Here is a 20,416-nt window from a genome sequence, read left to right as displayed (position 1 = left end):
TAAAGACCCGGGCAAGTCAGAAGCACTTGCTCTCTTCTTCCCTAATTGTGGATGGTGATGGTTTTATTGAAATGTAGGAACACAAACCAAAAGCCAAAATAAATTAAATATTTCCTGTTTTTACACTTATTTGACAAAAAACTGAAACTTCCTTCATGGTATTCACTCACATTATGAAACAATGTGCACCATCAACAACTCATAAATGATTCTGTAACAATAATATAGTTTCAGCTATACCAAAGTTCACAATAAACTATCTTAGAAGCCAAACTTTTACCATTCCTGTTACTTCAGATGTCAGATTTCTCTGTTTACTTTCCTACATATTGTTCAGTTGAACAACAGTTTACTTTTTCTTTGTTTGAAAACAATTACTTTCTGCAATCTCTAACCAAACATTGGGATTTAAGACTTTACGAGTAAGGAACTTATTTTTAATACCAGCAATATTTCCATTCCCCTAATTTTCTTTACCAAAATATTTTACGACTATTGTATTAAAGCTCAAAATTACTTATTTTGTAAGTGTACAAGTACAAAAGCCTAAAAAAAAATAAAACAATAAACAGATTAGAAAGAAAACACTTTAAAATGTCTTAAAGTCTTGCCAGGGTTTATACAGTATTTCTGGATAAAAGGTAGTAAAATGATACAGTTCCTGGATCATTATTTTATTTGAAATTTACACGTAATACCAAAATTTTAAACAAAAAAAAATTGTTTTCTTAAAAAAAAGGTTCAAGTCAGTTTTTGTTTAACGTACTGACCACACAGTAATAAAACTAGGATGAAAATGACACCTACTCACCCTGGTTAAGGTTCAAGGCAGGTTTTTTTTTACCGTACTGACCACACAGTAATAAAACTAGGATGAAAATTACACCTACTCACCCTGGTTAAGGTTCAAAGCAGGGTTTTTTTTACCACACAGTAATAAAACTAGGATGAAAATGACACCTACTCACCCTGGTTAAGGTTCAAAGCAGGGTTTTTTTTACCACACAGTAATAAAACTAGGATGAAAATGACACCTACTCACCCTGGTTAAGGTTCAAAGCAGGATTTTTTTTACCACACAGTAATAAAACTAGAATGAAAATGACACCTACTCACCCTGGTTATATACAGCTTTACGATGAGAATATAAACCAATATTTTGCAACCAATGATAAACTTCCTTCCGTTCTTGTTCTTGTTGTACACTGGAATGATGATATAATGCTGTAAATGTTGCTAAAAATGTAATAGAACTATAAATAAACCAGCGTCTTGATAATCGGAAATGACTCTCACTTTCTCCTTGTACTGACGATTGTAATGACATTTTGTCTGCTTGGAATCAAATTATTCAAATCATAATTCTGGGGTAAATGATCATCTGAAAACATAAAAGATAATACTGCTCAAATGCTGCATAACTATACATAATCATGTTTAATGAATTATTGTAAGCCTAAATATGTACATTTGTTCAAGATACACTCATGTCATTCAAGATTTTGTGTTACAGTTATTATAAAAACAAATGACGGTGAGTCTTCACCGAATATATTTTACTGTTATTAAGACTTATGAATAAAAATAATAAAATGCTCTATATATGTTAGAGCTTACAGTTTTTGTTGTAATACAGCAAGAGCAACAAATTTGTAAAATATTATTTTTGTATTAAAGGTTTTACAACCCAGTAAATAAATTTAACCTTTAAAAAATAATTTTAGGCCTACTCTTCTACTCTCATTCATATTAATAATGATATAAACGTGGTAATCAGCAGAAAAACAAAACCATCAACCATGTAACTGAAACAGAAAGAACAGTAAAACTAAAAGATCCATTTTGTTTTTAAATGTAGGGCCATTATAACACGTAAGTTAATATCATTAAAATGAGTACATTTTTTAAATCCATCTCCAAATACAAAATTATAATAAATATCAATTTATACTTTGTAGTACTTCTATCAGTATTTTATTGAGGTATTACTGATATTAAATTTATAAGTTGTTCAGTTCAGACTTTTCAGTTTCGCCTCTCATTCAAAACAGTGTAGTAAATTCATTGCATGCATATGAATAAACATATCTCATAAGGGTTAAAATGTACTATGCAAGCTTTTTTGGAACCCAGGTTTTGAATAAATTATGAATTTGCAAACTGAACGATGTGTCATTTACACGTGTCGTTTATGATCTAGGTTTCACTAAATTCATTACGTTAAAAGCCGCTTCTCTTGGGATTCTAGAACCGTACAACTTGCGATGAACCATATGTAGTTTGCGTACATTATGATAAAAAAATAAAAATATTCATATATTGTTTCGATAAACCTAGAACCATTGTAATTCCAATAAAGTTTTGTTCAAACAACTTTATAATTGATCAAAAACTTACTTGTAGGCCTAATGCATTTCAATGAATTACAGCTCAATCTAAGAGAGGGCGCTGTGTTCGCAGTAAATCCTCTCCTCAGCTGTCAGATGTTATACAAAAATGCTCATGAATATATCTTGGACTGATAAAAATGTATATTATACCCTCCACACAATCTAGCTTTTAGCGCGTGTGTTTTCTTCTAGGAAGAACACATTGGGCTATCTGCTAAGCCCAACGAGGGGAGTCGAACCCTCATTTTAGAGTTGTAAATTCGTAAACACATCGTTGTACTAGCGGAGGGCAGCTTTTAGCAAACATAAAATTACAAATTAATTATCAATCACAATAACTTAACTTTATTTTAATTTACTACAAATATCACTTTTATTTCTTGCTGGTCACTCCAATACTGATTTATTTACTTACAAAAATTCCTTGAAGTTATCTAAAATAATACCACAGCCTCCAGTTGACCACTAGGAGCTGTTGTTGTTGTTTGTAAAGGTCAACCAACTTTGAAGGGGACATTTTCGATATATTGCCATATATAAATCACTCATATAATTTACATTCTGACAATTTATCCACTGGTAGCTCAGCGGTAAGTTTGAAAGGTTATAACGCTAAAAATTGGGTTTCGATACCGGCGGAAATAGCACAGATAATTCACTGTGTAGCTTTTTCTTTAATAACAAACAAACAAACATAAAAAGTCTGAATAATGTGAACAAGTAACAGCAAAAACGTACATTTTAAAAATTTTATCTATTGGCTTAAGTAGTGAAGGATGCGCAGCTATGCAACTCTCTTTTTCAAGTTTCATTCCAATGTATATAAATAGCCCATGTCCATTTTAGTTTTCGCATTAACTCTTGGAGTTATTTGTATAGTTGTGGTACTTCCAGATAAAATCGTTTTTCTCACAAGCATCAGATAGTTAGGCCTACTAGTAACAGTAGCTTCGCTCAAAAAATAGGGAGAGAAATTCTGAATCTGATAATTTTTTCATTATGTGTGTATGCGAAATAACGAGACTGGACGAATTTAGGAGAAACGTATATAATCTTTATATACAGATAGAAAATGCGATATAGATATTCGTGTAGACAGAATAGCAACTTAATCTTTGTTAGGCTATGTTTAATATCACAATTTTCATTCTCTCTGAAGATTGTATAAAACTCAAACTTAATGATTTCACTTTCACTACTAGATATTATTTTCACCTAATAACTAGAAAGTACCTACCAAACTAAAACGCATCCCTACAGCTTTGCTGTCAGAAGTTGAATTATTTTAGTGAATATAAAATAGAAATAGGTGTAATGTAACGGCAACTGTGTTTTCTTATAGCAAAGACACATCAAATAATCTGCTGTGTCCACCAAGAGAAATGGAACCCCTGATTTTAGCATTGTAAATTCGAAGACTTATCACTGTTCCACCAAGAAACAAATTACAAAGTAAAGAACATTAGTGACAGAACAAAACATTTCATAAACGAATTATTAAATGCAGTGGTTAAACCAGCCACTTTTCTTTCTGTATTTGCTCAAGAGTTGCAAACTAAAACACCATCTCAGTGATGTCGAGAAACCCACTTGTTGAGAAATTTATATGCAAAAACGGCTCGTTTGGGTTGAGAAAATATTTTTTTTTGCATATAAAACACCATTTGCCGTTTTTGCATATAAAACACCATCTACTACTACATACAGTATAAGATAACTTATTTAGGATACACCTGTTATTATTACTGCTATTATGCCATCTGCTACTGCACAATTTTCCCGGAAATACTTCAATCATGTTATTATCAAAATCACCAGAATCTAGCCGACCAGCTCAACAAAATACAAATGGAAAACCACAGAGCTATAATGGAAAGCTGCCAATAGAGACATATCAAGCTCGTTTCGAAATAACTTTTTAAGTAAACAGGTGAAACAGTTGACGAGAAGTTATTCATCCTGCTGTTCATTTACCATTAAATAGCTTTTCAGTTTAGAGCTGTAATCATTTTGAAGCATTATTAATTGGTTTATCTAATAAGTTTGGAGTGATACACAAGAAAGAAGAATCCAGAGAAATGTTATTAAACGTAGTATGGTGGAAAGAAGAGACCTTAGCCGAATTTGCAGAAAATATTTGCTCAATTATATTGTCTTATCTTAACGATCCTTGTGAAATAGTGAATCATTAACACAAGACCAATTTATAGTTACCATAACAGAGGAGGATATGAAAACTGGGATGAAATCTCTACAGATGGCAACGAAACTTTAACCAAATAAGGTCAAAATACATGCTTTCAGTGTTGTGAGATTTGTCAGATTGGGTAATACTGGAACACCAACTCACAATGACGATAGCCTAGAAGAAATAAAATAGTTGGCTAGACAACTAATTACACAGGTTGGGGGGAATAAACTACAAGAGAATAGGTGCTTAAAATGTAACTATAAATTTAAAATTGTCAGTAACTGACAAGATATTGTAAGGAATAAAACCTCTCTCAAATGTTATCAGAAAGGAGAATTGTTATAGATGAGGGAAACTTAGCCACTAAACCAAGACTGTAAGTATCAACAGTTGCTATTACGTTGAGGATGTAGTTTTGAGCCAACCACGCCAAAGGAACAACTAAGACAGGAATTAGCTGGATTTATGGAGAAAAGTCGACTGGGAATACTTCATTTACCCCAAACGATAAAATAATTGTTTGAGGAAAATCTTCCATGATGTCGTGGGAATAATGTTGGAAATTTTGACTGTGCTAAAATTGTTTGGTTCACTTCATTCATAAAAATTAGTGCAAGTGTAGTCATGATGTGCTAAAAACACGTAGGTTCAAGAAGTCTTGTTAAAACTGAAATAGAAACCCTTATAACCCAAGCACTTTTGAAAGGTGGACCTTTCTTTTTTAGGGCAATCTGGCAATCCCTGAAAAAGAAAGACCCACTTTTCGAAAGTGCTAGGGTTATAAGGGTTTCTATTTCAACTTAGGATTGCTTCACAGTATATGAAAAGGAAATCTCTGTAGAGTACATTTCAATTACAACACCAGAGATTGAACTTCCAGTGACAATAGAAATTGTGGTCGTCGTACCACCAAGAAGTAAAATACTTGTTCAAGAAGTTATTTACAATAAATCTACATATAATATTTGGGACATAGTAAGACCAAATACTCTAACTAATAATGAAGAATTGATGTTTAAAAGAGAATTCTTGGAGGTGAAGAATAAATATTTCATAAAATTATTCACTCATAGAAGACTTAATAAATCAGCCTATGATAAAGGAAGATGTCAATTTGATGTTAATGTGAATAAAACAAGGTTTCATTAAAGTGACAAAATTAAGTAAGTGTCAGAAGAGCCATACATTGTACTGATAAGAATTTACTATCTGAATTAGAAAACAAACAAGTGCTCCATGATTTTTTTGGAAAAACGACAATGAAATAATGGTTAATTGCACCAAATATTTATTGGCAGAAATTCATGTCGAGGGCTCGTCCAAAAGATAACCAAGGATGAACTGCCAGTGAACTCATATATTTAGGAAAAATCCCTGATTATGGATTCATGATTTTGAAAACAAAGCTTATTAATAAAGATGAATACAGTTGACAAAAAAAAACAAACCATTTTATTTAAAAGTTCAAACATTACGTCCAACAACTTCAGCTTTATCATTACACATTGTTTTCCCCATAATGAATCCAATACTAGAGTTGGATCAACACCCTAAGACTGTTTTACGGTAAGAAAATATTGGTTTAGGGGCTAAAAATAATGTTGATATCCAGCTTCTAACAGAATAGACAACACAAACTGATGACATTTTTTTCCGTTTCAAACTAAAAAACGGAAAACTCCAGAATTTAGCTTCATATCCACTTGCCAAGGTCGACTTCAAGAGGAAGAACTTATATAAAAGCACTGAACTAGAACGTAAAAAAAAAGATCTTTCAAATTATGTTTCTACATTGATTTTATTCATTTATCTTAATCAGTCAAAATATCAAGAAAATGATAACTGGACAGAAACAAAGCCAGACAAAACTCTTTAAAAACGGTTACTGTGTTCAGATTCTTCACCAGATTTTAATCCTGATAACATAATATTTAATATGACCCATCTTCAACTTGATATATTTTGTTCATAATGTAATATTTAAGCTAAGTGATCTATAACATAATGATTTAGTGATATTCAGCTGGATGATATTTGTTAATTATGTAATATTTAATATCAGTGACTTTTAGTTTCATGGTATTTGTTGAGAATGTAATACGTAAATAGAATGAACTTCAACTTGGTGATATTGTCTATTAATGTAATATTTACTGTGAAAAACATTCAACTTGGTGATGTTGTCTATTAATGTGATATTTAATCTCACTGACCTTTAACTTGAAGATATTAGTTGGATTACGTAAAATGTAAGCTAATTGATATTCAACTTTATGGTATTTGTTAATGACATGATATTTAATTTGTTTAATTTTCAACTTAACGATATATGTCAATAATGTAACATTTAATGAGAAGGATCATTACCTTAATGATATTTTTGTTGACTATGTAATATCTAATCTGAGTTTTCTTGAACCTAAAAATTATATATTTTAATATAATATTTAATGTCAGCCATCTTCAACTTCATCATCATTCTTAATAAACTAATATATATAACCTAAGTTGTATTCCACTTTATGATACTTGTTTAAAATGTGATGTAATAAAGATGTTTATTAACAAAGTATTATGAGATCTGAGTGACATTTAAATTGGTGACATGTGTTGCTAACGTAATATTTGAGCCTAACGATATTTAAATTGATAATGTTTTCTGATAACGTTACATTTAATCCGAGCGATCTTCAACCTGATGAAGCTTTTATATATTGTGATATTTAATATTAATGAGTTTACATTTGATGAAGTTTGATTATAATGTAATATTTAATCTTAGTGATATTGCACTTCATCATGATTACTGATAATACAATATTTAATTTTAGTAACCTTCAATCTGATGTTATGTTTCTTGATATTATTTGAATGGTCTTATGTTTCACGATGTTTGATTGTAATATAAAAGTTAATGCTAGTGATTTTGAACTCTTTGATATTTCTTGATGTGGGAAATATTTAATCTGAGTTATGTTCAACTGAGTAAATTTTTAATAAAGTATTGGTTAAACTGAATAATCTTCAATTCGATGGTATTTGATTGTAATGTAACATTTAATCTCAGTTATCTTCAACTTAATGGTATTTATCATTTAATAAATTATATTATTAATATAACCCCATAATAGTAAGTGATCTTAAACTTAACAATCTTTCTTGATAATGTAATATGAAAACTGAATAGCATTCAACTTAACGATATTTGTTGATAAACTAATAATTTATGTGATTTATTTTCAATTTGATAATGTTTGTTAGCAACGTAACATTTAATCAGAATAATATTTAACTAAAAAATGAATTACCTTCAGATGTTTTAAGAGCAGAAAATGTGAGTTTAAGATTTTTCTTTATAAGTGTATGAATGACAACTGTTGGATATAATTTTTAAAAATTATTTTAATCTAGTTTAGAGGATGGAACAGCTGAGATGGACAAATAGGTTACATGCTGTCTCAAAATGTTTTATGACAGTTCGTAGCAATGTGTAGGGTTACTTAAATCCACATTAATTATTATTTTTATTTAAATCTTTTTTAATTCAAGATTCCTTTCCATATCATCAAACTACAAAACTGTCACTCAAATGAGAAATAGACAAATCAAAACACAGAACCTCCCGCAACCAATTTCTATGATTTGAAGCTTGTTAATTTAGAATTTGGGTTTCGAGTACTTTGGCGGATACAACTCCTGATAGACCATTTTGCAGATTTTCACTAAACAAAGTAAGTGAACTTCTAATCTAGATTTGTAAGTAAACCACAGCAGTGACAATGATGTAGAATTACAAAATAATAACTATTTTTCTACATTTTGAATTAGAAAAATTCTTGTCAAGATCACTTTTTATTTCCAATATACAGTTCTAGAACATTCGTGATAAATTTATTCTGCCTGATTTAGCGGTGGTAACATTGAAACACTAAACTAAAAGGTTCAACCCTTATGGTAAACACAACTCACATAGCCAGTTTTACAGGTTTGCTCTTAAGAAAATTAAAACAAAAACAAATAATTATAAATTAATTATATAGGTTACAGTAACAGCACTCTTTACAATAGCAAAGATCTGATTTTTATAATTACATCATTTCGACTAATACTATCAATGCTATGGATCGAAACGTTGTAATTCTCAAAATAAAAACTTACCCATTGAAGAATTGGTTGTTGTGGTAGTTGTTCATCAGTTACTAAGTTCAATAGGTTTAACTTTAAAAACACAGTTATAAAGTTTATCTTTTAATTTATAAAAAGTTGAACTGTTTGTTAAAATTGTTTTATTATCAAGACACAGTTTTTGGTGTTTTAGTTTAATAAATCTTTCAACGTACTCAGATAAAATGTTTATAGAAAATGCTTTATTGTAATAAGGAGAATGCTTCTGTCACGTGATTTAGCATTCTTTCTTGATTGGTTGAAGATAAGAACTCCAAAATCTGTTACCAGTTGTCAGAAGCAAGAAATTTTATAACCAACGTTGGAAAAATATTTCACCAGAAAAAAAAAAAAAAAAGGTTCCAAAATTTCAATTTCGACAAGATACTCAGTGTATTCCATGTTAAAGCCATAACTAATATATTTTATTCTCTTTTTGTGGATCAGCTGTAAATCTGAAGGCTTATAAAACCCAAAATCTGGTTTTCGTTTAACTTGGTGGACACAGCACAAATAACAATTGAGTAAATCTGTAGTTACTGCAAACAAAGCAAAAACACACCAAAAAACAAACAATATATTTAATATAAAATTTCCCGTTTTCTCAATTTAACTACAAACTGAGGTCTTTGTTTCCACGATAACATGTTTTATTTAATATAATATTTTTTTTATTGGCAAACTAATTATGAAATAGTTCGTTATTGTTGGTCGTTTGCTCTTTGACTTCCAAAGGGAGGAGTTAGAAAGTGTTATGAAAACACACGATGAATAGAGTTTTGAGAGATGCACCAACCAAATCTAGTGTCAGTGTTTCTTCTCTCCACCCCTTCTCACCCAGATCCTGTGTACATCAAGTTTGAAACTGTGTTTATATTCTCACTCAGAAGCTATTTAAACGAAACACACCTCACGTGCGCAGATACGAATACCACGGTTTGATACCAAAATGGTTTAGTTTTTTTTTTTATATATGCTAACCCTACTTATGATTAAATATAAAATAATTAGATATCATAGGGAAGCTTGATTGACACATTAGGGTCTCTGTGAACCATGAATGGTCCTAAACTTCACAGATATTTTGTGTTAGTTACATCTAACACAGGTGTGAGTTTACTTTACAATTATATGAGAATACAAAGTATCTTTAAAAACGTTGTGGCTGTATTATTCAGTCACAGAAAGATGCTTGTTCTTTCAAAAAAGCCTTAGCTTATTATTGTTTAGTTAAAGACAGTTTCAAACTGTTTCAACAAAAGATGTGACGTTTTAATTATGAAAACATTCAAAATGTTGTTGTGTATATAACAACAAATGTAATATGTTCGGATGTTAACTTCCGAACCTTCTAGTTAAGTTGTAAAGTGGGGCCTGGCATGGCCTAGCGCGTTAAGGCGTGCGCTTCGTAATCTGAGGGTCGCGGGTTCGCGCCCGAGTCGCGTCAAACATGCTCGCCTCTCAGCCGTGGGGGCGTTATAAGTGACGGTCAATCCCACTATTCGTTGGTAAAAGAGTAGCCCAAGAGTTGGCGGTGGGTGGTGATGACTAGCTGCCTTCCCTTTAGTCTTACACTGCTAAATTAGGGACGGCTAGCACAGATAGCCCTCGAGTAGCTTTGTGCGAAATTCCAAAACAAACAAACAAACAAGTTGTAAAGTGCCATCTATCGTGTATTTGGATTATAACCAGGGAATATGTTTGAAAATGCGCTTAGAAGCTATTATAGTATCTTATCATTTCTGTTATTTTTTAAATATAGATCAATTTTGTATACAAATCTGTTCTTACGGATTGGTCAAATATCAGATAGAAGGTCCAGTTGAAGAGACTGAGCTTCAGCAAACAGAAGCTGTGTGAAAATAGAGGAATAAAACCTATATTAACTTGTGTTTAACAGTATATCAAAACTATTTTATTGACTTATAGTTTAATAGAAAATAGTCTATTGTGACGTTTAAAATATTTATTTAGCAGGTACTCAGAGGAAAAAGGAATTATGTTAATAAGTTAAAAAATATATATTGTATACCGGACCACAGATCCGAGGTTCCCTGATTCGAGTCCCACTGACTGTGCATACTTCCACTTCACTTACAGCGAATTTAATGGGAAAAAAATTGTACCACGTATTTATGCAGCGGTAGGTGCATTAAAAAAGTGACTGCAAGATAACATTATTGAGTTAAAGTAGCTCATAGAGTGGTGTTGATTGGCTTTCATTTCCCCTTCATTCTATCGTTTCAAAATTAGGAACAGCAAAAAAACACAGTCCCTGAGCAGCTATAGGGGAAATTCAAGTAGCAACAAATGTAGAAAAATATCATTGTAAACTATATGAATAGTAAACGATTGTTCCAACAGACAAATAAAAACTATTAAAATAAATATTGTTGTTTGTATAAAAAGAAATCTTAATGCATTGATAAACAGCGTTTCTTTTGTTCTGATTGACGTCATTTCTTTCTCTCTCTCTCTATCCTTTAACAGAACGCTACATAATTAGCTATCTTCACTCTGTTCACTTCTTGGATCGATCTCCGGATTTCAGCACTACAATTCTGTAATACTGACACTGTATATGGACATTTCTATTTTCGTTACAGTGATTTTAATTTTGTTTTAATTTGTTTTGTGTCTCGTTAATTTGTTTGCTAAGTTTTAACAAAGTTTTAGTAAATAAAACAAATTTCATTATACATATCAAATAGTTTATGTAACGATATAGATGTAACTGTACTACATATCAAATAGTTTATGTAACGATATAGATGTAACTGTACTACATATCAAATAGTTTATGTAACGATATAGATGTAACTGTACTACTTATCAAATAGTTTATGTAACGATATAGATGTAACTGTACTACATATCAAATAGTTTATGTAACGATATAGATGTAACTGTACTACTTATCAAATAGTTTATGTAACGATATAGATGTAACTGTACCACATGTCAAATAGTTTATGTAACGATATAGATGTAACTGTACTACATGTCATATAGTTTATGTAACGATATAGATGTAACTGTACTACATGTCATATAGTTTATGTAACGATATAGATGTAACTGTACTACTTATCAAATAGTTTATGTAACGATATAGATGTAACTGTACTACATATCATGTAGTTTATGTAACGATATAGATGTAACTGTACTACTTATCATATAGTTTATGTAACGATATAGATGTAACTGTACTACATATCATATAGTTTATGTAACGATATAGATGTAACTGTACTACTTGTCAAATAGTTTATGTAACGATATAGATGTAACTGTACTACATATCAAATAGTTTATGTAACGATATAGATGTAACTGTACCACATGTCAAATAGTTTATGTAACGATATAGATGTAACTGTACTACTTATCATATAGTTTATGTAACAATATGGATGTAACTGTACTACATATCATATAGTTTATGTAACAATATAGATGTAACTGTACCACATGTCAAATAGTTTATGTAACGATATAGATGTAACTGTACTACATGTCATATAGTTTATGTAACGATATAGATGTAACTGTACTACTTATCAAATGGTTTATGTAACGATATAGATGTAACTGTACTACATATCATGTAGTTTATGTAACGATATAGATGTAACTGTACTACTTATCATATAGTTTATGTAACGATATGGATGTAACTGTACTACTTATCAAATAGTTTATGTAACGATATAGATGTAACTGTACTACATGTCATATAGTTTATGTAACGATATAGATGTAACTGTACTACTTATCAAATGGTTTATGTAACGATATAGATGTAACTGTACCACATGTCAAATAGTTTATGTAACGATATAGATGTAACTGTACTACTTATCATATAGTTTATGTAACAATATGGATGTAACTGTACTACATATCATATAGTTTATGTAACAATATAGATGTAACTGTACCACATGTCAAATAGTTTATGTAACGATATAGATGTAACTGTACTACATGTCATATAGTTTATGTAACGATATAGATGTAACTGTACTACTTATCAAATGGTTTATGTAACGATATAGATGTAACTGTACTACATATCATGTAGTTTATGTAACGATATAGATGTAACTGTACTACTTATCATATAGTTTATGTAACGATATGGATGTAACTGTACTACTTATCAAATAGTTTATGTAACGATATAGATGTAACTGTACTACATATCATATAGTTTATGTAACAATATAGATGTAACTGTACCACATGTCAAATAGTTTATGTAACGATATAGATGTAACTGTACTACATGTCATATAGTTTATGTAACGATATAGATGTAACTGTACTACATGTCATATAGTTTATGTAACAATATGGATGTAACTGTACTACTTATCAAATGGTTTATGTAACGATATAGATGTAACTGTACTACATATCATGTAGTTTATGTAACGATATAGATGTAACTGTACTACATATCATATAGTTTATGTAACGGTATAGATGTAACTGTACTACATATCAAATAGTTTATGTAACGATATAGATGTAACTGTACTACATATCAAATAGTTTATGTAACGATATAGATGTAACTGTACTACATATCAAATAGTTTATGTAACGATATAGATGTAACTGTACTACATATCAAATAGTTTATGTAACGATATAGATGTAACTGTACTACATATCAAATAGTTTATGTAACGATATAGATGTAACTGTACTACATATCAAATAGTTTATGTAACAATATAGATGTAACTGTACTACATATCAAATAGTTTATGTAACGATATAGATGTAACTGTACTACATATCAAATAGTTTATGTAACGATATAGATGTAACTGTACTACATATCAAATAGTTTATGTAACAATATAGATGTAACTGTACTACATATCAAATAGTTTATGTAACAATATAGATGTAACTGTACTACATATCAAATAGTTTATGTAACAATATAGATGTAACTGTACTACATATCAAATAGTTTATTTAATAAAATAGATGAAATTCGATAAGCAATCATTTTGTAAAAAACACCAGAAACACTAGCATATAGCTGATTGAGACAAAATGTGATGTCTTTCAAATATGTCATACAAAATTTAACATATGTTATAAACATGACTGTAAACTCGCTTATCCATTAACAAAGTACAACTTTTCTAAACTAGGAAATCATTTTTTCCGGGGGGAAATTGGAGAGTTTTTACACTTCTATACGTTTATATGTACATTTCTGTTTACGTATAGAAAATACTCGATTTTCATCTTTTCTCTTTCGTACCAATTCCCAAATAGTTTTTAAAGCTTCAAGCTAAAATTCCACACTGTCGTACGATGTTAGGTATTTTCTTCAATATTCAAGTGAATTCCTGACACTAGATATCTATCATTTAGTGAATTTAGTGTAAATAACAGACGAAACAAGATATTATGACTGAACTTTCTAGTTGATTTCATTAGTTTAAATACCGCATCAGCAATTAGTACTAGTTTGCGTACCGTTAACTACTGCGGCTCTTTATGGTCTTTAGCCTGATGTTTGAAGTGTTTCTGAAATCTATATAATCTGAGATAACTATCTATATTATATTCTCTTTATAAACGTTTTGTCCTGAGTCTAAGCTTCATCTGTCTGCCATAAATCAAAATGTTATGTAAATATATGCGTAATTAATTTTTCCTAAAGGGGACCGAAGGCTGCCGGAGGGGTAATTTTTTTAGCGTCTCCCACCACAATGCAGCATTATGTCGTCTGTCAATAGATCTAGAATGACATCATTTAAGAGACGCTTAACGTGAGCAAAACGTGCGCATGCCATGAATGACGAGAAGAATTATACACTTTGGAGGCTTCAATACATCATGATAATCGAGCTTTAAATTTAAGGAATGAAAATATTTGTTATTCTTAATTTTCGAGGACCCTGCATACACACACACACACAAGTGTTTTAACAATATTGAAACTGAATCATAAGAGAACAAGATACTTAATCTGAGAGATGATGTACATAATACACTGACATAATAGCACAACGAAACTAAAATTACTAAAGAGATCCAAACAAACTCTGTTGAATTCTTAAAGACGTGTTTCTTAAGTATTTGTGTTCATATTCCTTGTGTATTGATACCTTTTTGAATATAGGACCACTTACAACATACGAGACACACAAATAATGTATTTAAAATACCATCAATATTACTATTAGTCCCACTAATTAGTGTCGGTATTTTCTGTCTATTTTGCAGAGAATTAATTGGAGATTTTGTTTGAGATCAGTTCTTTAAACTGGATGTGTTGACAGGTAAAAGTATAAAATAACTGGTGTAATGTGGTCATCCCGTCATTAATAATTCGGTAATTTGAGGGCTAAACTTTACACGATTGGTTCATATATCCCAAGCCAATTTGATTTGTTGTGACTGTTTGTAACTAAGCAAAAAGCTAAACAATAGATTATCTCCACTCTGGCCACCACATGTATCGAAACCCGGATTCTAGCCAGCAGACATACCGCTGTGCCACTGAATGGCCCGTTAATTTATGAATAAAGTTTTCAGAATCTTAGTTATATTCAGATTTTTCTTGTATTCTTGCTCGTTAGAGGATGTTTTTAAGCAGAATAATATACTTGATTTTTATCAAACTGTGTCTTTTGTAAAAACTACAATTATCTTATCTGTGTGAAGCCTTACAAAAATTACCATTTAAGTTTGTATTGAAAACAAATAACTTGGCAAATACTATTATATTTATTTTCAGATTAACAAATGTCTGACTAATCCATTCGTACACAACATCGCAACATCTTGTCAGCGAGGAGAGGAAGTTACACTCTGTTGTAGGAATCTTTAGATCAAGAGCAACTGATGGAGTGTTCTCCTTCTGTTCAAAACCAGATCACGTTTCTGCTGTGAAGCTGGCGGCAATTAATCCAAGTTTCATGTTGAGGTCTGTATCCTGCAAGACCATCAGAAAGCAGGTTCTCAACCTGTTTGGTGATGTAACGAGCAACAACTCTTTAGGGGATCTTTCCAATAAAGTTCTGTACCACAATGATATGATATCCCTTGAGACTTTTGGCACAGCATTTATGAAAGCATCTGTCCAGACTCTTGAGACGACTCCTGAAGTTCTAGCTCTGTTCATAAGCCTTTGCTAAGCTCTGGATCACCTCTTTTGGCACGTTTTTACATTCTTCACAGTGATGCCATCTGTTCCGGGTGCTCCTTATTTGATGGTCCTGAATGCATCCATCACACTTTCCATGTTGAAGCACTGCATGGGCTTACTCACCTTAACCATCTCGTCAATTTCATGACTCACCACTGTCTGGTGATCCTGATTATTGTGACTACTTTGACTGATGAATCTAGCAAGAAAGGCTTTTCCTTGGTCCTCATCGGTGAGTAGTACTTGTCCAAAGTCGCTGTACAAAGTAGTTCTTCCAGAAGACTTCCGAGCTTTCACCTTGTTATGAAACTTCGAAAACTTCCTGGTATTGAGGTTAGACTTATCACATGACCTATTCTATTGTGCTCTGATGGCTCCAGTTGCAGTTCTCTTGAATCCTGAGGTAGCACGGTTACCTTCAATCCTTAGCTTTGTTAGGATCTCCATATTAGCTGTGGCCCTGCACTGCTCAAACTCTCTTTACTATCTGTTCTTTTCTTTCCAGGCTGCATCCACCTCAGAATTCTACCAGTTTGAAGCATTCTTGCATGTGATTATGATTCTTGGAGGTTTATCTTTCCTGATCTTCTTCTTGATGGTAGCCCAAACCCCAATTTTGTCCCTCTGACTGTACAAGGTCTTCTTCATTGAAGGAGTGACATGATGGAGCTGGTAAAAGAAGCTTACCTCATACAGGAAGTGGTCACTCCCAACTCGGAAGCTCTTTATCCAAATAGCCAAATCCCTGGCATTTTCAGTTATCAGAGGAAGGTGAATCACTGTGTCAGGGTCCCCATATCTCTCCACAAGCCTTGTAGGTTCTTCAGTGTAGAGGATGCAAAGTCACCATAAGAAAGGAATGTTGTGGAATATTCAAGTATTTGTTTGTTTGTAGTTAAGCACAAAGCTATACGTTGGGCTATCTGTGCTCTGCCCATCAGGAGTGTGAGAACCCGGTTTCTAGCATCATGAGACTGAAGGCATACCGCTATGTTACTGGGGGTCGTAATATTCAAGGAAAACAACATCTAACGAATTAAATAGCGCGTGTTCTGTGTCGTATTTGTCGAAACTTGACCTTTAACAAAATCACTGATGTGATGAACTTTTTTCTTTGTGTGTAGCTGGTCTGTACTTTACTTTTATTGTTTATGATTCATCAGATGGGCGATAGCACTGCCTTTGTAGGGATGACTCTGGTTGTTTATCGAAACGGTATTTTAAATATCTCTTTAACAGGTTATCAGTACTATAAATAGCAACCTGTGTGTGAAGAAAGTCTTTCTTTGTACGTTGGCGCGAAATTCTAAGAACAAGTAATTATTAGTGTAAGGAAATGCTATAGTAAAATTTTATGTAGAGAATTTTTATAAATAATTAACGATAACTAACTTTAATAATCTGTTTCAAATCACTAGTTTACTGCACAGATGATATAGTTTTGATTAATCGTTATTTAGTACACGTATGTCTTTTGTTGATTCGGTTGTTGAACTAAAATGTAGTATTAGATTAATTTTAAAGTATCACCTAACTTGCAAATCAAATTGTTTTTCTTATTCATTCATTTGCAGCAACTTTGTAAGTCCTTTAAAGCTCTATTGTTTCAAAAATTATAAACCTATCTCATATCAATTGTTAGAATTAAGCGTTTCATAGTTTAATTACAAAATTATGATTTATTTAGAGAACACTGCAGGTGCTGATAGCAGGCCGCCCAAAGGGTAGGGGTGGGGCAAAGGAATTCCAGGGTCTTGAGCAGATGGACTATATAATTCTTTATTTTAAATTAGGGTTTCTCATGTTTTACTACAGCTCATTTCATGTTTACTTCTTGTATTAATAAGAAAAAGTGTCACAGTTAACAGATCTGTTATCCTCATTACTACCTTCCTATTGTCACGGGTCAAAGACCACGTTATTGTGGTTGTAGACTAACATTCAAAAATTTATTTAATTACTGTTTTATGAATGTAACACAATAAACTACTTGTTATCATATTGTAGATTTTATGCCCAATTTTAGTATTACACATTAATTTGAAATTAAACGTTAAAAAAGGAATGTGTTAGGTGGTATGTTGAATACAGTATTGATTAAAATTAGATGTTTGTGATGTCCGAATACAAATCTGTAGTTTATAAACTTAATAGACCGATATTGAAAAGATAGAATATAAGATAAAAACCTTCTTTCCTTTTAGTTTCTGTGAATTAACAAGTATTCTCGTCCACTTCTTTTTTTCAGAGAACTTTCTTATTACACCCACTTCACTCAGTGACATATGTATAACCAATCAGATGCTCAGAATACCCCATACTGGCTTTCACAACCTCTGAGAAATATTCCTTTTCATGATAGGTTCTAAGTTGTGATGTATTTTTTTATCACAAAGTGCAGCTTAGTTACTGAGCTTAATAAATAATAGTGGAATTCCATGGTATTGATAAAGTAATCTGTGATTTTTTGTTATTTCAAAATGCAGATATAATACCTTAAATGTTATTTAATATTACATCCTCCATATTCGAAATCTGGTAAGGTTTAGCAAGTTAGGGCAATGAGCAAACTTGTACACAATTTGTAACTAGAAGAGGTAATTGCTTTCTGTCTTTCTTTATTTACTGTTCTGTGTTTTAAGAAAAATGATTGAATCTTAAGCACTCATTTGTAAACAGTATCGTAACCGAAATTTTACTGTACAGTACAGTAACATGAGTTCACGTGCGTCACCTAATTGCAATTTTGTAACTTTGTTGTTAGTCGAGTTCAGATGAAAGATAAATAACATATATATATATGTTTAATGTGATGAGATTTAAGCGGATCAGGTTAAAGTTTGAATTTTGTTTTATAATTTATAGTAATTTTAGAAAGAAAAAAGCATAGCTTGCATATATTTTCAAACTAATTATTGTGGTTACGAAGTCGATCAAATCGAACAAACCCGTACAGAGGTAGTGAAAATGTCAGTCTCAGATAAAATAGTTTTCTCTAAAATCTTTTTAATAATTATTTGGAAGTTATAAATATTTTTCTTATTAAATTTTACAATTTTCTGATGAATAAAGTTACTTTTCATCTTAAAATGATAATTACTTTGCACAATGAATTGTCAAGACGCAAAGATAAAAAAAGTGAATGAGCAAATCATTCAAAAAATCTTAAAAAACTCAAATTAAAAAATATGACAATTTGCATACGATATCTTTGTAATGATTATTAATTATCTACAAATCTATACCAAGCACTAAATGGTTATGAGATCGGTCCGTGGGAGAGTTGTAGAAATATAGAATTTCCATCAGTGAGGCTGGCTAAGGATAAGGAAAAAATAGTAACACAAATTAAGAAATCAAATTAACACCAGGACAACGAAATGACTACAGCTTGAGTTGGGCCGAGGGAAAACAATCATAAATATACAGAATTACGGATGGGAAGACTGAAAATTCATGTTGTGATACCATTTTGTATTTTGAGCTGTAGTTGAGCTATAATATTGACAGCAAGTCCTGCTATTCAAAAGAAAAGTAGATGTGCAGTTTCTGAGCTGCATCAGTTTACAATGTATTGACTACAGTAAAATAGTACGTGACGTGTAATATTAATTATGTCTGTCTGTTGTTTATACAAGTGAAAAAATGTGTTTAATGTTGCCAATGTATACAACTAAATATAACACCGGAAATTCTTTACTCTGCAGTTTTACATAGAGCAGTGTCCAACATTTATTAACACTATTTAATTACTACATGCCATTGTGTGGATTTCTTTATAAAATCCCAATAGATTTACAAATGGAGATATAGCTTGTTCTAAATGTTTGTAGCTGTTAAATATAATGAAAACTTAAGATCTGATCTATGTTTGGTCACTAAATTTTGTTGTAGTTCCTTTTATTAAGTATCATAATTGTTTAAAAACTGTTTCTTAACTGATTATTCCGTGTTTTTTTCTTAAAGATTATTCGTCAAATTGCGGATATTTTTTAACCAATTGCGTCCAGTCAAAACTGAAAGCGTGTAATGTGTTTGAAAAGGAAAGAAATTTATCAGAAAACAATAAACAAAATAAAACATGGAAATCATTGACGTCATAGGTAATTTAGGACGTCTTTAGTGTTACGTATATAATAATATTACCTGTTCGCCGAACCGAGGAGCACCCACGGCACGGAAGATTTTGGCCTTACCATTTCTGGCACCCGATACTGACGACTGGTATGCCAAACCGCACTAGTTTCCTAGTGAAAGAATGTCTCCATACTGTTTGATACCACCAATCAAGAATTCGGCCAGTGTCAGGCCTGGCATGGCCAAGCGCGTAAGGCGTGCGACTCGTAATCTGAGGGTCGCGGGTTCGCGCCCGCGTCGCGCTAAACATGCTCGCCCTCCCAGCCGTGGGGGTGTATAATGTAACGGTCAATCCCACTATTCGTTGGTAAAAGAGTAGCCCAAGTGTTGGCGGTGGGTGGTGATGAC

This window comes from Tachypleus tridentatus, chromosome 9, assembly GCF_004210375.1.
Source record: "Tachypleus tridentatus isolate NWPU-2018 chromosome 9, ASM421037v1, whole genome shotgun sequence".
Lineage (NCBI taxonomy): Eukaryota > Metazoa > Arthropoda > Merostomata > Xiphosura > Limulidae > Tachypleus > Tachypleus tridentatus.
The sequence above is the reverse complement of the archived record's forward strand: the minus strand, read 5'-3'. Positions refer to the sequence as shown.